Raw genomic sequence first — 20,273 nt, forward strand, 5'->3', positions numbered from 1 at the left:
GCTCACGCCTGTAATCCCAGCACTTTGGGAGGCCAAGGCAGGTGGATCACGAGGTCAGGAGATCGAGACCATCCTGGTTAACATGGTGAAACCCCGTCTCTACTAAAAATACAAAAAAATTCGTTGGGCATGGTGGCGGGAGCCTGTAGTCCCAGCCACTCCGGAGGCTGAGAGAGGAGAATGGCGTGAACCCGGGAGGTGCAGCTTGCAGTGAGCCGAGATAGCACCACTGCACTCCAGCCTGAGCGACAGAGCAAGATTCTGTCCCAAAACAAAAACAAAAACAAAACTCATTGCGGGGGCCAGGCGCCATGGCTCACGCCAGTAATCCCAGCATTTTGGGAAGCTGAGGTGGGTGGATCACTTGAGGTCAGGAGTTCGAGACCAGCCAGGCCAACATGGTGAAACCCCGTTTCTACTGAAAATACAAAAATTAGCCGGGTGTGGTGGCAGGTGCCTGTAATCCTAGTTACTTGGGAGGCTGAGGCAGGAGAATTGCTTGAACCCGGGAGGCGGAGGTTGCAGTGAGCCGAGATTGTGCCACTGCACTGTGATGGAGAGAGACTCCGTCTCAAAACAAAAACAAAAACACCCAACAACCTCATGGGGATCCAGTCTAAGGGGGACTCTCACACTTTTGTTGGTTTTACCTCCAAGGGGCCCCACCAGGTTCTCATAGTGAAGAATGGAGGAAAATCCCTGGTGTTTGACCAGGGAGAAGGGAAAAGCAACCATTTTGAATTGTTCCTAGAGTGTTCTCAACAACAAAGACCAGCCAGCAGGAGAGAAGACCTCCCAGAGCCTTACCCAACACGGGGGAAGGGATACACCCTCTGGTTCTTGCTGGCCCTTGTGACTTACCCAAGAGGGCAAAAAAAGCTGAGATGCACCTGTGAAGGTCACAGCCCAGGGACACAGGCTTACTAAAAGACTGACAGCTAATCATGGGATTCCAGAGCGCTTCCCCTCCGTCCACACCTTGGCACCCCAACTGCAAGGCTCCCGCAAAATACAGAGGGTCACTGCTGAAAGAACCCAAGGCTCAGGCTCCACTTAAGAAAAAGTCTCCAGGGAAAAAACAAAGACAACAGGGGAAATAGAAACAAAGACACTGAAGAACATTTTAGTCTCTGACATCTACAGCAAAACACAGCCTGTTAGCCAGAAAAACAGAAAAACTTCACACTGAAGGCCTATCCACCTCAGTGTTATTACCCAAAAGATCATATCTTTCAACAAAAAATTGTAAGGCATGCTAAAAGATAAGAAAAAAACACAGTTTGAAGAGACAAAGCAACTGACAGAGCCAGACTCAGATGTCAGAGACTTTGGAATGATCAGACTGAGAATTTAAAATACCTAGGATTAGTATGCTAAGGGCTCTAATGGAAAAAGTGGGACAGGCAAGAACAGATGGGTGATGTAAGCAGAGAAATGGAAGCCTTAAGAGAGGAGCAGGGATTTAAAATGTTTATGTAGATCTGAGCTTCTAACTTATACCATTCTCCTTCCCTCTCAAGAATTTTTTTTTTTTTTTTTTTGAAACAGGGCCTCACTCTATTACCCAGGCTGGAGTGCAGTGGTGCAATCACGGCTCACTACAACCTCTGCCTCCAGGGCTCAAGTGATCCTCCTGCCTCAGCCCCCAAAGTAGCTAGGACTACAGGCGTGAGTCACCATGCCCAATTTTTGTATTTTTTGTAGAGATGGGGTTTCACAATGTTGCCCAGGCTGGTGAAGATCTTATTTTAACATTTCTTATAAAGCAGTGCTACTGGCAACAAATTCCCTCTGTTTTTGCTTGTCTAATAAAGTATTTATATTTTAGAGGCAGGGGCTTGCTTTGTGGCTTAGGGTGGAGTGCAGTGGTACGATCCTAGCTCACTGCAACTTTGAACTCCTAGACTCAAGCAATCCTCCCACCTTGGCCTCCCAAAGTGCTGGGATTATAGGAGTGAGCCACTGTGCCTGGCATTTTGTTTTGTTTTGTTTCTGAGACAGAATCTCGCTTTGTCTCCCAGGCTAGAGTGCAATGGCATGATCTTGGCTGACAGCAACCTCCGCCTCTGGGTTCTAGCGATTCTCCTGCCTCAGCCTCTCAAGAAGCTGGGATTACAGGTGTCCACCACCACACCTAGCTAATTTTTGTATTTTTAGTAGAGACGGGGTCTCACCATGTTGGCCAGGATGGTCTTGAACTCCTGACCTCAGGTGATCCATCCGCCTCGGCCTCCCAAAGTGCTGGGATTACAAGTGTGAGGCACCGCACCTGGCCTTGTTTTGTTTTTGAGACAGGCTCTTCCTCTGTCACTCAAATTGGAGTACAGTGGTGCCATCATAGCTCACTGCAATCTTGAACTTCTAGACTCAAGTGATCCTCCTGCCTCAGCCTCCTAAGTAGATGGGACTACAGGCTTGTGGAACCAAGCTGAGATTTTTTTTTCCTTTTTTTTTTTTTTTTTGGTAGAGGCAGGTCTCACTTTGTTGCCCAGGCTGGTCTCAAACTGCTGGCCTCAAGAAATCCTCCTGCCTTGGCCTCCCAAAGTGCTGGGATTACAGGCGTGAACCACTATGCCCAGCTATTTTATCTCCATTATGAAAAACAGTTTCATTGGACACAATATACTAGGATGGTGGTTTTTCTCTTTCAATACTATGTATAATCAGAGTGGTGGGAGGGGACACCCAATTGTAGAGGGTGAACTTCTTGTTTTTCACCATTAAGTATGTTAGCTGTGGGTGTTTTGTAGATGTTCTTTATCAAGCTAAGAAAGTTCCTCTCTATTCTAATTTGCTGGGAGTTTTTACCATGAATGGATGTCGGATTTTGTTGCTGAGTCTGGTCTGAAGTTCCTGGGCTTAGGTGATCCTCCTGTCTCAGCCTTCTGAGTAGCAGGGAGTACAGTTGCAAGCCACCATGCCTGGCTTCTTTCTGAATCTATCTGATCATATATGATTTTTCTTTTTTAGCCTGTTGATGTGATGATCACAGTTTATTTATTTATTTATTTATTTATTTATTTATTTTTTGAGGCAGAGTCTCGCTTTGTCGCCTAGACTGGAGTGCAATGGTGCCATCTCAGCTCACTGCAACCTCCACCTCCTGGGTTCAAGTGATTCTCTTGCCTCAGCCTCCCGAGTAGCTGGGATTACAGGCGCGTGCCACCACGCCCAGCTAATTTTTGTATTTTTAGTAGAGACGAGGTTTTGCCATGTTGGCCAGGCTGGTCTCGAACTCCTGACCTCAGGTGATCCACCTGCCTTGGCTTCCCAAAGTGCTGGGATTACAGGCATAAGCCACTGTGCCCGGCCCTGATTTTTTTTTTTAGGCAGGATTTCACTCTGTCTCCCAGGCAGAAGTGGAGTTTTGCCGTCACCGCTCACTGCAGCTTTGACTTCCTGGGCCTAGGTGTTGCTCCCACCTCAGCCTCCCGAGGAGCTGGGACCACAGGCACTGGCCACCATGCCCGGCTGTTTGTATATTTTTTGTAGAGATGGGGTTTTGCCACATTGACCAGACTGGTCTTAAACTCCTGGGCTCAAGTGATCTGACTGCCTCAGCCCTAACATGCTGGGATTACAGGTGTGAGCCTGTAAAACTGGCCTGATTTTTGAATGTTGAGCCAGATTTGCATACCAGGAATCAATCCCACCTGATCAAGACGTATACTTCTTTTTATACATTGTTGGGTTCTATTTGCTCGTATTTTACTGAGCATTTTTGCATCTATGATCATGAAAAGATATTGCTCCATAGTTTTCCTATTTATTTTTTGAGACAGAGTCTCGCTCTGTCACCCAGGCTGGAGTGCAATGGCGTGATCTTGGCTCACTGCAACCTCCACCTCCCGGGTGCAATAGATTGTCCTGCCTCAGCCTCCCAAGTAGCTGGGATTACAGGCATGTGCCACCATGCACAGCTGATTTTTTGGTACTTTTTAGTAGAAACGGGGTTTCACCATGTTGGCCAGGCTGGTCTTGAACTCCTGACCTCAAGTGATCCACCTGCCCCGGCCTCCCAAAGTGCTGGGATTACAGGCGTGGTCACTGCGCCCAGCCTATATAACATCTTTATCTGGTTTTGGGATTAAGGTAATGCTGGCAATCATAGAATGAGTTATGAGTGATTCCTCTGTTTCTATTTTCTGGAAGAGATTGTAGAGAACTGATTTTTTTTTTTTTTGAGACAGAGTCTCACTCTGTCACCCAGGCTGGAGTGCAGTGGTGCCATCTCAGTTCACTTCAACCTCTGCCTCCTGGGTTCAAGTGATTCTACTGCCTCAGCCTCCTGAGTAGCTGGGATGACAGGCACCCGCCACCACGCCCGGCTCATTTTTGTATTTTTAGTAGAGATGGGCTTTCACCATCTTGGCCAGGCTGGTCTCGAACTCCTGACCTTGTGATCCGCCCCCCCCCCCCCCCCGGGCCTCCCAAAGTGCTGGGATTACAGGCGTGAGCCCCGGCACCCAGCTGATATTTCCTCTTTAAAACATCTGGGCCTGGTAGAGTCATGTCAAATGAGTTGAAAACTTAAGTCCACACAAAAACCTGCACATGGATGTTTACAGCAGCTTTATCTATAATTGCCAAAACTTGGAAGCAAGTGAGACGTTGATAGCTGAATGGAGACACAATCAGTGGTATATCCATAAAATGGAATATTATTCAGTGATAAGAAGAAATGAGCTATGTAGCCACAGACAGACATGGTGGAATATTGACTGCATATGGCTGAAAGATGTCTGAAAATGACACATTCTGTTCTAACTACATGACATTTTAGAAAGGCAAAACCACAGCAACAGTAAAAAGCCGCATGGTTGTCAAGGGTTGGCGGGGGATAGGTGTGCTGATGGTGCAGGGGTGGGTGTGTGGGACTCCATGTACTATCTGCTTAATTACCCTGTAAAAAGCGGTACTAAAAGAGTAAAACCTACTTTAAAAATAGAGAGATGAGCAAGAGGGGAGGAATGACCAGGTTTGCTGAAGAGAGAGGCTTCGGGGGCCTCACAGGGGTCAGGACTTGTCTAAGAGGAGTTTGATAACCATGGCCAAGGAGAGACATGGGCTTCCAGTGATCTGAGACGATCCTGACAATGGAATGTTAATTACAACCTTCAAGATTTAACATTACAGCCCTGGAGAGCCAAACATTCGTAAATACAGTGCAAGGTCTACTTGTGCAGAGTGAACAGATGAAAGCATCAATGGCAGGAGGTAAAATGAAAGATTTCTGTGGACAGAAACGTCCTGCAGTTCTTGGCACCTGCATGTAGCCTCCCCACTCTGGCTGACATGGCATTTTTTCTTTTAAAGAGAGTGGGTCTTGCTCTGTTGCCCAGGAGGAGTGCAGTGGTGCGATCATAGCTCACTGCAGCCTTGAACCACTGGGTTCAAGTGATCCTCCTGCCTCAGCCTCTCCAGTAGCTGGGACCACAGGCATGCGCCACTATGCCTGGCTAATTTTTTTTTTAAATTATTTTTTGTAGAGGTAAATACAACCTGTGTTGTCCAGGCTGGCTTTGAACACCTAGTTTCAAGAGATCCTCTTACCTTGGCCTGTCAAAGCACAGGGATTACAGGTGTGAGCCACTGCACAGCACACAGCACTATTTTCGAGTTTTAATGATTCCTCTTCTCTGGTTGCCAAGGTAATACAAAGTATTAAACCTCCTGGTGTACCTGTCAAGAGGTGCTGCACCTTGGAAATTCTCCTGCACACCAGGAGTGTCCTGCTCTCTGCTGTGGCCCAGGGCTGTGTGGTCTTGGGCCTTTCCTCCATCCTCTGGAGTCAGATCTGGCAGGCACATGCTGTGCATTAAGCCTTGGGGCTGGCAGTGGAGGCCTGGCCAGGGCCCTTGGCTGGGGTCGAAGGGCTGATCCTGAAAGGGCACAGGACCAGCAGGCTGCAGCAGCAGCAGAGTGGTCTTCCATGGAAGGGGCTTCCCGGGGGAACTGTGTTACCTGATTCCCACCACGTGTGCCTGCTGCTTGTGGTGGGGTGCCGTGCAGGGGATCAGGACAGTGGGGGCTCCTTCGGGGGTCTGACACGGGCTCAGAGCCAGAAATGTACACCTGCCACCTCCTAGGAAAAGAAAGCACAAAGCAAAGACAAAGAGGGGAGGGGCGTGGCATGCAGCAGACCATGCTGTCACCCAGGTGGCCTTGCTATCTCTGACCTCAACCTTGGGCTGCACAGCTCATGGGAGCATCTAGTGGATGCTCCAACTAGATTGTGCCAAGGTGGGGCCGGGCCAACGTCTCAGCCACGAGGAATCCTCACAGAGCAGTCACCAGAGCCCTTGCTGCCGGGACACCTCCTCCAGTGCCCAGATGTGGCCAGCCTGGGTGGCTGGGTGTGTCTGTCTTCCCTTTGGAGCTCCTTTTGCCAGGGGAAACTCTGTGTTCTCTGATCTCAGGTGGTGCCTATTTTGATGACAGCACTTTTTTTTTTTTTTTTTTTTTGAGACAGAGTCTCGCTCTGTCACCCAGGCTGGAGTGCAGTGGCGCAAGCTCGGCTCACGCAACCTCCACCTCCTGGGTTCAAGCAATTCTCCTGCCTCAGCCTCCCGAGCAGCTGGGACCACAGGCACAAGCCACCATGCCTGGCTAATTTTTGTATTTTTAGTAGAAGTGGGGTTTCACCATATTGGCCAAGCTGGTCTCAAACTCCTGACCTTGTGATCCACCTGCCTCGGCCTCCCAAAGTGATGGGATTACAGGTGTGAGCCACCCCGCCCTGCCAATGATAGCACCTTCTTAAAACAGGGGAGCTTGTGTATACACTTAACCCTGAGTCGGTTTCGTGTCAATGTCGGATATGTCAGTGTTAGGCTGTTCTTGTGTTGGTATAAAAGAATACCTGAGACTGCATAATTTATAGAGAAAAGAGGTTTAATTGGCTCACGGTTCTGCAGGCTGCAGAGGAAGCATGGCACTAGCATCTGCTTGGCTTCTGGGAGGCCTCGGGGGCTTTTACTCCTGGCAGAGGGGGAAGTGGGAGCAGGCGCGGCACATGGCCAGAGCAGGGGTGAGAGCGTCAGTGTGGGGAGGTGCCACAGGCTTTTACACAACCTTATCTCACAAGGGTAGCACCTCCCATCAGGCCCCACCTCCAACACTGGGGACTACATCTTAGCAAGCTTTTTGGCGGGATCATCCAAACTTGTCATCAGCGAGCAACAAAGGGCTGCCAGAGGGGTGTGCATGCTGCCCCACCCAGGTTAGCACAGTCACGCTCACCCTGGGGGAGCACAGGCAGCCACTGTGACCCCACTATCACCCACCAACCAAACAGTGACTCTGGTGTCTACTTGGGAGTCTAATTCTCCTTATCTGAAAAAAAACCAATGCCTTCGGTCTGCCTTGTCCTTGCAGAACCGTCTTCGCTTCAGTCTATCCAAGGCTCTCTTCCCTTCAGAGAAGAGCCGGACACACTGTGGCTGGCTCCCTCCCCGGGGCCTGGCTGATGGTCCCTGGAGGGGCCGCAGCACTGGAGGCACATGTGCGGGCCACCTGCTCACCCTCTTTTCCACTTTCATCGTTTGTGAGAAAACAGAAATAAGAAACGGGCTGCGTCGTTAGCTGCCTCTCCTGCCTGCTGATTCCACTTGTGTTCTGTGCAGCCTGCATATCGTAGGCAGCAATAGCTCTCTCCTCAGAATTCACTTTGGCAGCCAAGCCCCCCTGCAGCTCCTCCTTGCCCTGTGCTCCCTTCTTTGGTAGATGCCCTTTAAACACTGTGCTCCCAGCCTTGGGGCCCTGTTTCCCAGCAACACTGAGTCCAGGGTGCTAATCCCCTGGCGCCTTCCGGCCACAGGCGGCCTTCACTGACAGTATGACTTTCTCCCGTTTGAAATCTGCATTGGCCCAGTCTTTCTCTCTTAACTGAGACATTGCAGACTTATGGAATTTTTTTTATTTTTATTTTTTGATACAGAGTTCTCACTCTGACGCCCAGGCTGGAGTGCAGTGGCGCCATCTCGGCTCACTGCAACCTCCGCCTCCCGGGTTCAAGCGATTCTCACGCCTCAGCCTCCAAGTAGCTGGGACTACAGGAGTCCGCCACCACACCGGGCCAAATTTATGGATTTTTGTTTCCAATCTAGCAGTGACAGTGCTTATTCTAAAACTGTGGCAGTCCATGCTGCTCTCATTCCTGCACTTATTCTTCATTAGGCACTTAGTGCATTTGTAATTTTAACTTCTTTATATTAAATGGTTAAACTAATGCCTGGCCTCCCTGCTGAGTTATGTGTTGGGAGAGCAGTCTCGTTTGTTTTGCTGACTGCAATACTCATCGCCTTACAAATTCATGTCTTATCAGCCATTGCCTGCCCCTCCCCTATTTGTATGACCTCTCCAATAGCCTTAATCATCCTTCCTGTACTTTTAAACTAGTCAGATGACTGTACTCAATTCCCTAGCGAGGCCTTCCTGCTGCCGACCAGACAGTGATGCCCATGCTGCTAGCTCTGTCCTTTCTTGGTCCACTGTGGAGGCGTTAACAGTCATCTGTGGTCTTGTTTTCTCAATTGCTCGGTCTTTTGTGACATTTGCTCTCCTCTCAGTTCCCATCACCATTTTTTGGCTCCTCTATGGCAGGTACATTATGCTATCTGTGGGAGGTAGACAGGTTCCCACCCTTGCTTATTCAGAGCAGAGAAAGTTCTACTGATTTCATTTCATAAAAGGATACCGGTGATAAAAGTATTTGAAAACCACTGCTTTTTGGAATGTGTAATGCAGTAGACTTTCAAAAGCAATTTAGAAAACAAATTGTCACCCAGGCTGCAGTGCAGTGGCACAATCATGGTTCACTGGAGCCTTGACCTCCCAGGTTCAAGCGATCCTCCAGCCTCAGCCTCCTGAGTAGTTGAGACCACAGGCTCATGACACCACGCCTGGCTAATTTTTAATTTTTTTGCAGAGCCGGGGGTGGGGGGGTGGGGTGGGGTGTCCCATATGTTGCCCAGGCTGGTCTCGAACTCCTGGGTTCAAGCAATCCACCTGCCTCAGCCTCCCAAAGTGCTGCAATTACAGGTGTGAACCACTGCACCCAGCCACAAAGCAATTCTTGAAAAGCAACCAGGGTTGGCTTCCAAATGCTCAGCCCTGTCATGGGTCTCATCTGTAGTCTTAGTGCCTTCCTCCTCCTTGTGTAGATGGTTCCATCTCAGAAAACCTACATTTCCTAGCCTGTAAAGCCTAGCCAGCTCCCCATGGAATGGGAACAATTTAGTATTTTAAAGGAAGTATGAAGAAAGAGCACTCTCTGGGATTAAAGAGGAGGCAGGCTGAAGGAATTATGACATGGCCAATGGGTCACTGCCTGACTCTCCAAACTGGTCTCAGAACTGGCCCCTCTGTGCACGGACTGCTAACTCGAGGGCCCGCACTGCTGACTGGCAGCAGATCTTCCTCCAGTGCCTTGTTCCAGGTTTGAAACCTTTGCCCTAGTGTCCTAGGGCACCGCACACCCCCGCACCCCTTCTTCACACATTTGGCTTCCCTTGTCCAGGGTCCCACCATAGAGGAGCCTCCCCTGCTTCACCCACCACTTTCATAGCTGACAACTGGCTTCTGTTACTGTCTAGTCTTACTAAACAAAAGGGGCAGTGGCTCCTTCTGGCCACAAAATTCAAGGATTCCTCTCCAACTTCTACCCAATCAGGTGCTTCTCTTACCTAGTATTTTAATTTTGACGTGTCTTTCCCAAGCCTGTGTCTGGAGCATGGTGGTTCTGCATCGAGCTGAAACTGCTGGGATTCCTGTGCTTGGGACACAGCCCAGCACATCACAGGTGACAGTTCCAGAGCATGGAACCGGTGTCATGTTTCCAGTCGATTCAAGGGAGAGCATCTGTAGGCCCAATGTGTGGATGTGGGACATTATTATACGAAAAATTCAGACTCTAAACTTTGGTAAGAAGAAGTTAGGAAACAAGATGGAAGGAAGAGGGAAACAAAATAATTTTTCCAGGCATTGGTGATTAAAGATGCCTTTCCTTTGAAAGTAGGCAGGCTGCTGTTTTCTGTGTGTGCCCGTAGTACTAGGGTGGCTCTGAGCACAGGAAGCGAGAATGGCCCAGAGGGTCCTTCTGATACCCAGATAAAGACAAAACTTGCCTTCAAATGGAAAACTGCTACTGTTCACATTCTTGCTGTAATCATCAGCTTTTACACACACACATTTGTGGAACCCCACAGAAACATCACAGGCCGGGTACAGTGGCTCACACCTGTAATCCCAGCACTTTGGGAGGCTGAATCATCTGAGGTCAGGAGTTTGAGACCAGCCTGGCCGACATGGTGAAACCGTCTCTACTAAAAACACAAAAATTAGCTGGGTGTGGTGGCGTGTGCCTGTAATCCCAGCTACTCGGGAGGCTGAGGCAGAAGTGCTTGACCCCAGGAGGCGGAGGTTGCAGTGAGTGGAGATCACGCCACTGCACTCCAGCCTGAGCGACAGAGCAAGACTTTATCTCAAAAATAAATAAATAAAAATATATTAAAAAAATCACAAAGCTACTGGACATTGGCCTTCTTGGCCTGCGTACGGCTGAAAGATGTTTTCCTTTCTCTCAGGGACCAGCAGCTCCAGGCATTTCCTGAAAATGGGGACTGTCCTGCTGCAGACCCTGCTCCTGGCTTCTGGCGCTACAAAGTATTTGGCAGGAACTCAGTGACTACTGAATGGATCTGGAGCAGATAAGAAAGCCAGTGTGAAGTCCCAAGGAAACTCACAGGATTGGCACTGGCATCTTCCATTGGGTATTTTGTGACTAAAGCTGGACGGGGTCCTTCTTCCCTCTCTCCTTGCTCCTGCCACCACCGTAATGTCACCATCAGCGAGGGTGATATAGCTGGCCTCAGAGGGTGATATAGCTGGCCTCACTGTTCCCCAGGCAGCCCTAGACAACTTTCTGCTCTCCATAGACAGTCTAGACTGGCGATGCTGAGACGCTCTATATCATTGTCCGGACATGGCGGGGTCTAGGACCACTGCCCACACCACATGCTCAGCCACAACACATGCCCAGCCACTCAGTCTCCGCCCGCGTGCCACAGCCCCTCCACTGGTCCTGTGGTTGCATCCCACATGGTCTCCCCACTGCACCTCTTCCCCTTGGTCTTCTACTTCGCCCAGCCCAGCTAACGTGACATGCAGGCAGAGGGTGTCCTAGCGTCACTGCAGGCCCTTCCAGCGGCGGGCAGTTCTCCTATTACAACTTTCACGGTGGCTCTGCCTCATCGTCAGCAGAGACCTTGTCTCCCACCTTCACCTGCAAAAGACACATCACAGGGCATGATCTCCCTCCACTCTCTCCTCTCCACCTGAAAATGATGTCGTCTTCAGCTGTCCTTGGCACCAGACTCAAGAGAACGAGCCCTGTGTCCATCTCGGCCCCATGGGGCCCAATGCCACCATCCCCTCCACTGTTTCTCCGCCTCACTGCTCCTTCTTCCTAGAGTCAGGAATGCTAAGCCTGTCCCTAGGAAAACCCATCCCTGCACTGCTTCTCTTTGGCCACTCCCAAACCCTGCCCCCTTGGCTTCAGGGCCGGGGGTGGGGGTCTGCACTTGCTTCCACAGCCTAGGGGTGTTTCCTGTTCCCCTCAGATGGTCCAGGCCAGCTCTGAACGTGTTGGTTCTAAGTACATACAGCGAACTGGCCAGCCTAGATGCTGGTCCAAACTGCCATCTGGAACTGCTGAGCTACCGCTGAGAGAAGCCCATCACAAAGTGGGGAAAATGGGACCAGGCTCCTCTGCTGAACAAGGAAGATGATTATTCTGATTGCCTTATACAGAATCTGGACAACAGGGAAGACTGTTAAGTCTCTCAGGGAGAGGGCCAGTGGAATACTCCCACGGTGCTTCAAATACCCCATTGCAAACTCCCAGTTTAGGTGTGATCAGCTCACTTCCCTGAAGGTTTCTGACAGGAGGGTTTCTTCTCTGATTAGTAAGAGGGTTTCCTCTCAGATTAGCAGTTACGTCTGTTTGCAGGCATTTTAGTGACACCTCACAACAAAATTTAGTGAAATAAAGCAGCATTTAAAAAGACTTGCTATTTACTGAGTACTTGCTTTGAAGTACTATGCTAAACAGCTGAAATGTATTTTTATAATCTTTACCATATACAAGGCAAGTAATATTGCTTCCACTTTACAGCTGACAGTCTGAAGCAGAGGAAGAAAGCAGAGACGCAGAATGACTGGCCCACAGCCAGCCGCAGTTATAAGCAGGGGGTAGTTCTGAACCCAGCTGGATGGGTCCAAGGCCTGTGCTCTTTCCATAACACCACATCCAAAACACTTTCCAGTATCTTTGTTTTGTAAATAAGTCATTACATAATGCCCAATATTGATAAGAACCAAATGTCCAAGAAATCCTATCTTTATGACTTCTTGCTCTGAAAAAAGGGGTTGCCCAGGATGTCTGCCCAGCAGTGGGGTTGCAGAAGTTCAGGAGGATGAGGAGATGGGCGTGGGCACCGCCTACCTCCCCCCACAGGTGAAGGTCTGAAGAACCACCTGTAGAACCCTAGGAGCACTGACATCCCCATTCAACTCGAGGAACAGCTCACAGCCCTAACACAAGTTACCACATGCAGAGCAAATCTGGAAGACATCTGGGGAACATAACAAAGGACTAGACAATTTCACGTTTTCACAGATGAAACTGCAATTAAACTATACATGCACGGTGCTGTGTTATTTTGGTAATACAGGGACACAATTTAATGATTCTAAGGATTTTTTTGAAGTTTTTTTTTTTTTACAAGTCAGGTGCCATAAACATTCAAATAATCCATCTTTTAAAAAGTACGTTTACAACATCAAAAGAATTAAGATGAAATATAAACCTTTCTACTTACAATTTTTATACAGATTAACCAAATCACAAATACCACAAATAAATGTTAATGTTAAATTGTAACAATATAATGAATAAACATTCAGATTCTTAATAAAATCTTCCTTTAACATTTTTTAACTTACCATTATACTAAATAATCTATGCAGAATTTTGGGGTACAATACCAAGAAGGCACCAACAGTACAAAGCAGATACAAAGCAGTTTCAGAACTTTCTTGAGTGCTCTACACGGATAAACAGCACAAGAAAAGGCAACAAGCTTTAGGTAAACCTGGTGCAACCCTGGAGGACTTGCTCTGGATTTCCATTTGTTTCTGACCCATCATGTCAAGGTGGATGACGTAAGAGAAACCACATATTCACTGTTATAGCTTCTCATCTGCACTACAGGAGTATCATGTTTCAAACAACCAGCATAACAATTTTAAAGCACAAATGCTTTAAAAATGTATAAGCAAAAGGATTGCTCAGATTTTCAAAACCATTACATTTACAAAAATATTTCCCTTAAACTTGGGATTGCTCCAAAACATTGATTTACAAATATAAAAGTATTATGGAAGGACCCAAAGCATGTGTGCATATGTATGTGTGTATTAACATACTGTTACCATACTATATAAAAGTTACCAATTTAAAAACCATATTAACATATAAGCAAATAAAGAGAAAACAGTTTCCTCTGAATGGCTGAAATATTACGTGGCATGCGGTGTGGGTAGTTTACCTTTGTGATTCCTTAGAGAAAACCACTGGTGAGCCACATGTAGCTTCTCAAAGCTACTGGTTACCTCTACACCCACTGCCTGTGCCCAAGAGCAGAAGGAATGAGTGTGCACACACCACACACTGTGCACTGCACACAGAATACAGTATTCTTCTACCCAGATGCCACAATGTCTGCGTATCTCTGCTAGCTTTGAGGACCTGTGTCAGGACAGAGTCCTCATGATTAGTTCTTTCAATTCCATCCCACTGGCTTGTTCAGTATTTCTTTTATACTAAATGAAAGGACTGGAATGTTTCAACAGGAATTTTTTGCTTACATTTTAGACACCAAAAAAGCTATTAGTCTGAAAGCTTATTTGAACATACAAATAGTGGAGGTGCTGTTCCGTGTCACTAATATGAATTAAGATGACCTAATCTGTACATTTTTACAAATGTAAGAAGAGCCAAAATGATGCATCTACTACACATGATAGCTAGCGCTTTTCACAGGTACCTTGGTTAGGACCATTCTCTGCCCAGTTACATTATGTTTGGCATGATTAATAAAAAGTACACAACTTATGGCTACAATGATTCTAGAATGAAGTTAGTGGTTTCATGCCAATCTGACTCCACAGTACCAGGAAGGGGAATGGGAAGGAGCTCACAGTCTCCAGATGTTAGTAGCCAAGGCTATGGTTTTCTATTTAGAAGAGGACTGCAAATTAACCTTATAATAGTAACTTTCCATTTAAAAAGAAACAAGAGTAATAAAACTGTCAATGCTTTTTTATAAATGAAAACTGACTTATCAGTGTTATCCGGTAACAGTCACATTTCTGTGTCCCGTCAATGCTGTGTGGACCTTCAGACGGCAGCTCTGAGCACGCAAGTGAAAAGCGCGTATTTCAGGGCAAGAATAGAGATGTGGGTCTGTTTTCCGAGGATGAGCCAGCTATCCTTCTTCAGCCACAGGAGTGGTGAGCGTGAGCACCCTGGGCTGGGTGGTGAGGACTGCGTACTGTGGGGCAGCCCTTCCCAACTCTTGGCTGTGCCCAGCAGCACCTCTGGGGCACAAGGGCAGGCCCTCTTTAAAGAGAACCAGGGAATCCAACCTGAGATGTCGGGGCTTCTTTGTTAGGGTTTGACAGATTATTTGAGACCTAAGATTGTGAATAAAGGAACATGACAGCATCGATTCTCTGCCGAGCAGAGGTAAAAAGGACCCTACAGAAGTACCTTTCTAACTCATCTTATGTAAATCCAAGTGCTGGGCCAGTGCCTGGGTGGCAAAGTGAGGCCTGTGAGCATTTCTGTGTTCAGCACAACCTGAACCTGACTGTCCATTCAGACACGCTGATCCAGAGGAAAGCAACACTGAATCTTAACATGAATGTGAAGATAGAAGATGTACATTTATTTTCATGAATTACAAATGCATTTCTGTTCATATTAGCAGGCAGTCTTTATATAACCCATTCTCCATTGCTGTCAAAAATCAAACAAGAAAAAAGGACAGCTGAGAAATGAAAAGCTAAAAATAGAATTATTTTTCCTAAATGATCTGCTGGATAGCATTTTCCGTGGAACACAACTCAGAGGTAACAATAGAGTTTTCATTTCAATCGTAGGCATGTGGCACTTGGACAGTCATCTCTGCACAGAAAGCTGTAACAGTCATGCGAGGGTACAGTAATTATTGAACAAGGCAAATTTCTCACCACAGAGAGCAGTGGGGAAGTCAAGAGGAGGCACCGCACTGGGACAGAACACCGAGTCAACTCCACAGTACACAGTGGCAGGAACAAATACTTAAAGAGATCAGTAAAATATGGATAGAGCTCCAAACACGAGTTAGTGCTAGCTTTTTCTGACAGTCTGACTCAGCAGTATCAGAAATATTTGAGTACTTGAGGACAGAACAGTGCTTCATGTCATGAGCTCCTGGAGGCTTTATTACAAATTGTTATACTGTAGGTTGAAAAATGAACTTGAGATGCTGACATGCTGTAGAAGGAAAAAGAATTGTATACTTTCTCATTTAAAGACGCAGTGTTCCTCTCTGCTAAATCCTCAGGCATGGAACGTGGTTACTGAAACACGCACATTTGAAGTAGCTCAAGGGCGTATATGCACCAGCATGTGGAGTTCCACCCTGGGACATCCCCAGAAACCGCCCACAGCTCAGCACTGCAACCTTTGTACTTCTCTCACCAAATGTCGAGTGAAGCTGCCACTTTAAATCTTTTTTTCTAAGTCTTACAAACATTAAGTACTGCACATAACGCTTCTTGACAAGTGTTACAACTCTATATGGTACAAGTGACCACAGTAACTACAGAGTGACACTGCTGGATGCAGTACTTCCTTTTTATTTAGAAAAATGACTGCATTTTCTAAAAGCTGGGCCAATAGCACATACCTTATATATGTTAGTGACTACCATGATATGAGAAAAGACGTGGACAAGTGCTCCCCAAGGATTCCGGAGACGGAAGCACTTGCTGCAGGCTGCAACATCAGCCAAGGTATTTCCACAAGCTCCTGCTCTGGGGAAACAGTTATGGTCAAAAGGTGAAGTGCAAATAAGGGGCTGTCACTGACTTAAAGTGCCCTAGGTAGTAGCCTTCCCTATCATAAAGTGAGATGCCAGTGACTAGAGCCAATTGGGGAAGAATCTCTCTCTGGTGCGGCTGCATGGTCAGCAGGGCATCATGTAGAAAAGGATTCAGGAGAGGGAGGAACCACTGCATCTTTCAAACCAGAAAGCAATTAGTGACTAAAGCAACAGTAAGCAGTAGGTGCACTGAAGTACATACTGCCGCAGGTCACCAATGGGTGACACACACAGGGCTGCCAGGAGGAATTCTCTGGACTGAAGAAATTCTTTGAAAGCATAAAAGCCACAACTACCAGAAACCGCCCCTCCAAACGGCTCAAAGGAGTCAAAGTGGATAAGCCAAGACGGGCTGGAGACAGGACCAGGGGTCAAGAACTGGGAAGAAGAACACCGATGTCTGAGCACGTCCAGTCCTCTGAGCCCTTGTCCTATAGAAACACAAACAGACCACTGAGTTAAGAGTGAGCCATGTGAAAACAGCATCATCATCAGCATCACAAAACACAGAAGTGACAACAGTGAACCACATTAAAACAGCAGCAGCAGCAATAGCATTATGAAAATAGAAAAGGGAAAAAAGACTCCTGCAAAATGGCCATTTCTTTGGACACACTTGGGCAAGGATAACACATGGCAGTTCTGAAGGGGCCAGGGTCAGCCCTCACTCCACAGGCACCTCCTCTCAGACAGTTCTGAGGTGGTTTCCACAACACTCATAGGAAAGACGCCACTCCCCCAGCCTACGCTGACAGCAGTGTTCCTAAGATGTCCTTTATTTACCGTAAGATATCCAACACTAGTGCATGAAAATCTAGCAGAGTATCACTTACTATTTCACAGAGCACTTTCAGAGCTGTGGTTTCCATCTGCCACTCAGGAGTTGGGGCAAGAAGAATGGGCTAACTATAGCCAAACTGTGGACTTGGAGATGGGCTAAGAGGGAGAAGTGGTCTCTTTTATGTAGAGGTGAACTGCAGCCAAACCTATGGGTTGGCAGGAAGTTAAAGCTGCCCTAAAATGCTTTCATCTTCAATAAACCAAAGGGAAATGCAGTTCATGCCCCTAGTGATCAATCCACCTGAGAAAATTCACAATCAGGCAGATGAAGAAGGAAGTTGAGCACTGACCTCTACCTTCACCCGCCTCACAGGGTAGGAGACTGAGGACATGGGCTGGGTAGGAATGAGGCTTGTCACAGGTAGTAGGTATGATCAGCTTTTAAACTTGCCCATGGAAACATTTCTAAAACTGACCCCCTTAAGCAAAATACAATGAATATAATTTGACCCTTTTTTAAGACCTTTCGGCCACCACTACAAATATCACTTCATTGCTTCCTCTACCAAAGGGGCCCCACAGCTGTGCTCTGTGGTCCTGGGGTGTATGTTTCTAAGCCTTTCCTGCTGTAGCCAAACGGTCAACCGTGCCCTCCCAGTGTTCCCATGTTTTATTACACCTTTACCTCCTGAGCTCTCCAATTCAGAGCTCCTGATCTCCAGTGTGTGGGCTGGGAACTCAGAGACAATGCTCCTTAGTACTGTGAATGAGTCCTGAGAACTTTCCCAGGGAGCAAGGCTAATCACAGGCAGTGTGCAGCCTGCCACTGTTTCATGCTGGCAAACATTTCAAGAAAATGACATTCTGGGTCCAAAATACCTGGATTCTCTGCCTAGTTTTGCCACTTGATGTACAATTTTGAGCAAAGTGCTCAAAGGCTCCTGTCTTCAGTTTCCTCAATTATAAACATGGATGCATGCTGACTTCCCAAAATTCTGTTGTGATCACCAAAATGAAATGTTTATGAAAGAACCTATCCCATAGTTTAATCAGCCAACCCAGCCCCAGCTTCCCCTGGATTCATGTGATATTCTAGATGATTAAATTGTAAGTCAGTCTAGACGTTGGCAACGTCCTTTGCAATGAATGGATAAAATGCGATGGGTTGATGGGTGGATAGAGGAACAGATGGACAGATCTATGAGAAAACAAGTAAGATGTTAATGTTAACTGTATAATCTAGGTGGTGGGAATATGGGTGTCTACTTTAAATTCCTTCAACTTTTCAGAATAGTTGAAAACTGTCACTAAAAGAATGTTGGGAAAAAAAATCATGCTATAAGCACATATGGAGCATCTGTGTGTCTTCTGTGTCTGGAGCAAATGAACAACACACAGAGGTGACTGTCCTTGCCACGCCGGGACTCTCAGAGTGGTGGTGGACCTGACAGGGATACTGGTCCCCCGCCTTGCAAAGCTGGCTTCAGGAGGCGTTCTGCCAGCAACTGCGCCCTGTGGCCTCAGGAGCAACCCTGCCTCTGTCTTGCCATCCTTGTGCCTGCGGTGCTGCCTGTCTCTTCAGTGGCCTGGCCAGTTTTCCCCCAAGTCCCTGCTCTCAGAGGTCCTCCTGCATCCTTACTGCCACCAGAGTCACCTGAGCCACTGCTTCAGGTCAGGCAGCTACCTGTGAGGGAGAGCTGGCCTCCTGGGAAGCAAGGGCCACAGCCTGGGCTGGCCTCTTTCTCTGCAGCCCCCCTCTTGCCCAGCTGTCTGGCATGCCCACCTTCCAGGTTCCACACAGCTGTGCCCCTCCCCAACCAGCAAAGAACCCAACTGTCAGGTTTCAGCTGCAGCACAACTGCCGCGAGTCGGCCACACTCTGTGAGGCTTTAATGTCTGCCTTACTCTCTGGGACCCACCATGCCTGTGTCCATCTCTGGGACTCTGTATACTCCTTGTTGTTTACATTTCCTGCTATGAGGCTGCTGGAAAGCAAAACCTGGGTTTTATTCATCTTTGTTCCTTTCCTAACTGGCGAAAGGAAGTGCTCAATGCTGATTAAATGATGAAAAACGAGTTATCACGTCAACCCCAGAAGCTCTTTTATACTAAAAATGTGCACAGTTGTGTGTGTGTGTGTGTCTTTCTCCCCTACTACATGGGCCCCTCTGAGGCTGTGTTTAGGTCCTGCTTGCTGCGTTTGCTCTTAGTGTCTAATGCAGACTAAGCAGGCAGCACTGCCGCCTGACCTGAAGCGACAGAGATGAGATGCTCACAGGCCACCACCTGGCTGAGGGAAAATGACTGTGAAAGGAACTGTGAAGGAAGAAAAGCAACAGAAGTTGCTCAGCTCAATATTCTAGGTTCTGTAAAGGGCAAGAGAGTGCTCTTCACAGAAGGGCAGGCCTCACAGGCCATCCAGGTCTGTTATGACTACCCCACGCCGCTGCTGTAGAGGAAAGGCAGCGGGCTGACCAAGGTCTAGTTAACCTGACCTTGTACAGACACTGGGAGTGTGTCCTGGAGCCTCACGGAGGGAGAGGGACGGACTCTTGAGAAACAGAGACAATTGCTCCACTGTGAGCACCTCACAGAGGAGCCAGGAAGGAAGTTCTGTGGGGACTGCAGGTGTGAAAATGGTTGGATCCTGGGGCCCAGCTTTCTGTCAGTGAGTGATTGTGCAAATCACTGTGGCTAACACCTCCTCCACTAGAGAGCCACATGTGTATGGGGCAACAGAAGACATGAACCAGCTCAGCCCCTGCTGATAACAGGCTTCTTTCTCAGTCACTCCGCAAGGCTTATGGCTAGCAGTCCACTGCACGTCCTGTTCGCGTGACTCCACAACACTTCCCTTGGGTTTGAGAGATTGTCTTTTGGTGTGCGTCTGGTGTTAACAGCAGGCTAAGTGAGGGCTTAACAGTGCCAGCAGCCCTGCCTCCCCCAAGTTGGTAGGTTTAGAAAACTTGGAGTCTTTCAGACTTTGCCTTTCCTCCTCCTCTTGAATTTGCCGCTTCTCACCACTTCATTTCTAGTCCAAGGCTACGGCCCCTTTGGTATGGAAGACCAGGCATTTGTTCTTAGCTGATCTCCTACCCAGTATTCCCTCATTTCAACCCCTCCTGCTTTGATGTCAGACTTTTGAAAACACCATTTTCCGGCCCCCAAACTACTAGTGTCTATTCCCTACCAATTCCTCGTTCTGTTGCCCTGCCTGGCTTTCAGGGCTATCTGCTTGGAGGCTGAGTTGGTCATGTCAGTCCTCAGCTCATGTCTACTTGG

The 20,273-nt window shown here is 47.7% G+C and overlaps 1 protein-coding gene across 1 annotated transcript in view; it reads right to left on the reverse strand.

Annotated features, from left to right (window-relative positions):
• Positions 1–12,717: 12,717 nt before the first annotated feature.
• MAPK1 (mitogen-activated protein kinase 1) overlaps positions 12,718–20,273 on the reverse strand; it is a 107,224-nt gene continuing 99,668 nt past the window's right edge. The window contains exon 9 of the mRNA XM_003317123.7: positions 12,718–16,642. The gene's annotated coding sequence lies outside the window, so the exon portion shown is untranslated. The remainder of the gene's footprint in view (positions 16,643–20,273) is intronic.

The sequence above is a fragment of the Pan troglodytes genome, chromosome 23, assembly GCF_028858775.2.
Source record: "Pan troglodytes isolate AG18354 chromosome 23, NHGRI_mPanTro3-v2.0_pri, whole genome shotgun sequence".
NCBI classification, from domain to species: Eukaryota; Metazoa; Chordata; class Mammalia; order Primates; family Hominidae; genus Pan; species Pan troglodytes.